Genomic DNA, 3,295 nt, shown 5'->3' with positions numbered 1-3,295 from the left:
AGTGGCATAAAAGAAGGAGTAAAGAAATAAATTGCCTGTCAAATTGCAACTTTAATCCATCAAACTCCGCTCGGAAAGATACCGTATTAGTAATGCACATAATACGAATAGTAGTTGAATAAGCGAAGCAAAAAAATTAGGTGAATCTGAACGGAATAGAAAGCACCGGATCAGACTAGATGAAAGAATTGTGGCAATGTACATAAGGAAGAAGAGTTCATCCATATTAAGAATGCAGAGACATGATGAAGGAGATGAACATGATATGAAGAAGTAAGGGGCAGTTCTTTTCGCCTCATGATTCTCCAGAATATGATTTTGGGAAACTGCCCACAGAATCGTGCCCAAAGAATCAGGATGACTAGGTAGAGTTCTTTCCATCGTTTTCTCTCTCCCTTCCTAGTCTCTCTACTTGCTCCATAGTGTTTCCTCCCCCCCCCCCCCGCCTATGAGTTTGATTTCTTAGGGTGTGTTTGGTTCGAGAACGTAGTAGAATGGAATGTCATGGTTCCATTCCATAGGAATGGGTTGGTTCCGTTCCTGTGTTTGGTAGGGACAAGTGAGTGGAATGGAATGATTACATTTGAGTGTTCGATTGAAGAGATGGAATCGTATGGATTTAGTTCATCTGATCTAATATGAACAGTTGTAGCTATATTCTTAGCGACATTTTTGACTGAATATTTACACTGAATTGAATTTTGACATCAAACAAACAACGCATACAAAGATAAAAAACATCAAGTGGCATGCCTATGTCGGCTTCACAGCAAGCTGCTAGATCAATCGAATTGGATGTAATCGGATCGATGTGAGCAAGCTAGCCCATGCTGGCTTCACAACAAGCTGCTGGATCAATCGATCAAGGTGGTTTGAGCTAGCTTTCAACATACATCTATCTCCTCTGGATGAATCGATCCAGTGCCTTTACCAACAGGCGAGGGACTCCCACCGGCAGCGCCAGGTACGAGACGGGATGATGTCGAGCATGGGCGTCGGGAGGAAGGTCAACAGTTCCGTCGCCGGCTCGCTAGCCTTCGAGCCTGACGACCCCGAGGATCTGCACAAGGCTTGACACCAGATCCACGCCAGGATGGCTGATGCGTTGCTTGCCTCCCCACTCTGTCGCTCGCCTCCTCCTGCCATTTGCGTCCTCTGTCGCTGCTAGCTCGCCCCACTGCTCCCATGCTCCTAGACCGTCGCGACTGCTCCGCTCCCATGGCAGCAACGCAGGCGCAGATCGAGAAAGGGGAGAGCGGTTGTGGAGAGTATCTTCCTCACATGCAGCTCGCCGCTCACCTGCCCCGCTGGTAGCTCGCCGTCGCCCCATTGGGAGGTGAGGGAGAGGCCTCGCCGGAGAGGGGGAGAGGTGGGAGTGGCCTCCGGGGGCACATATGAAGACTGGGAGAGAGACGAGGGAGTTGTGGGCCGAGCCGTTCCGCGTGGTTCCACCGAATCGGAGGTATGACCCTGATGACCCACAAGTATAGGGGATCTATGGTAGTCCTTTCGATAAGTAAGAGTGTCGAACCCAACGAGGAGCAGAAGGAAATGATAAGCGGTTTTCAGCAAGGTATTCTCTGCAAGTACTGAAATAAGTGGTAACAGATAGTTTTGTGATAAGATAGGTTGTAACGAGCAACAAGTAACAAAAGTAATTAAAGTGCAGCAAGGTGGCCCAATCCTTTTGTAGCAAAGGACAAGCCGGAACAAACTCTTATAATAGGAAAAACGCTCCCGAGGACACATGGGAATATCGTCAAGCTAGTTTTCATCACGTTCATATGATTTGCGTTCGATACTTTGATAATTTGATATGTGGGTGGACCGGTGCTTGGGTGCTGTTCTTACTTGAACAAGCATCCCACTTATGATTAACCTCTATTGCAAGCATCCGCAACTACAACAAAAGTATTAAGGTAAACCTAACCATAGCATGAAACATATGGATCCAAATCAGCCCCTTACGAAGCAACGCATAAACTAGGGTTTAAGCTTCTGTCACTCTAGCAACCCATCATCTACTTATTACTTCCCAATGCCTTCCTCTATGCCCAACTAATGGTGAAGTATTATGTAGTCGACGTTCACATAACACCACTAGAGGCTAGACAACATACATCTTATCAAAATATCAAACGAATACCAAATTCACATGACTACTCATAGCAAGACTTCTCCCTTGTCCTCAGGAACGAACGTAATTACTCACAAAGCATATTCATGTTCATAATCAGTGGGGTAATAATATGCATATAGGATCTGAACATATGATCTTCCACCAATTAAACCAACTAGCATCAACTACAAGGAGTAATCAACACTACTAGCAACCTACTAGCACCAATCCCGGACTTCGAGACAAGAATTGGATACAAGAGATGAACTAGGGTGTGGATATGAGATGGTGCTGGTGAAGATGTTGATGGAGATTGCCCTCTCCCGATGAGAGGAGCGTTGGTGATGACGATGGTGATGATTTCCCCTTCCGGAGGGAAGTTTCCCCGGCAGAACAGCTCTGCCGGAGCTCTAGATTGGATCCGCCAAGGTTCCGCCTCGTGGCGGCGGAGTTTCGTCCCAAAAAGTTCCCTCCTATTTTTTTCTCATTGAAAGACCTCATATAGGAGAAGATGGACGTCGGAGAGCCACCAAGGGGGCCACGAGGTAGGGGGGCGCGCCCTGGGGGGGTGCCCCCCACCCTCGTGAGCAGGGTGTGGGCCCCCTGGCCTTCATCTTTGGCGTGGATTTTTCTTTATTTCTTTTAAGACGTTTCGTGGAGTTTCAGGACTTTTGGAGTTGCGCAGAATAGGTCTCTAATATTTGCTCCTTTTCCAGACCAGAATTCCAGCTTCCAGCATTCTCCCTCCTTATGTAAACCTTGTAAAATAAGAGAGAATAGCCATAAGTATTGTGACATAAAGTGAAATAACAGTCCATAATGCGATAAATATCGATATAAAAGCATGATGCAAAATGGATGTATCAACTCCCCCAAGCTTAGACCTCGCTTGTCCTCAAGCGAAAAGCCGATAACAATAAATATGTCCTCATGTTTAGAGGTAGAGGCGTCGATAAAAATAAAATACGGACATGAAGGCATCATGATTATTCTCATAACAGCAACATATATAGATTTTGTCATATGATTACTTATGTTCAAATGATGATCTATTCACAATGCAAAAGCATAAATCATAAACCTTATTGGGCTTCGACAAACTATAATCTCAGTCATTGAAGCAATTGCAATTTATCATAACATCGGAAAGATTCTACGTCAGAGCTAAAAAGCAAG

This window comes from Triticum urartu, chromosome 7A, assembly GCF_056163025.1.
Source record: "Triticum urartu cultivar PI428250 chromosome 7A, HENAU_Tu73, whole genome shotgun sequence".
NCBI lineage: Eukaryota > Viridiplantae > Streptophyta > Magnoliopsida > Poales > Poaceae > Triticum > Triticum urartu.
This window is presented reverse-complemented; position numbering follows the sequence as displayed.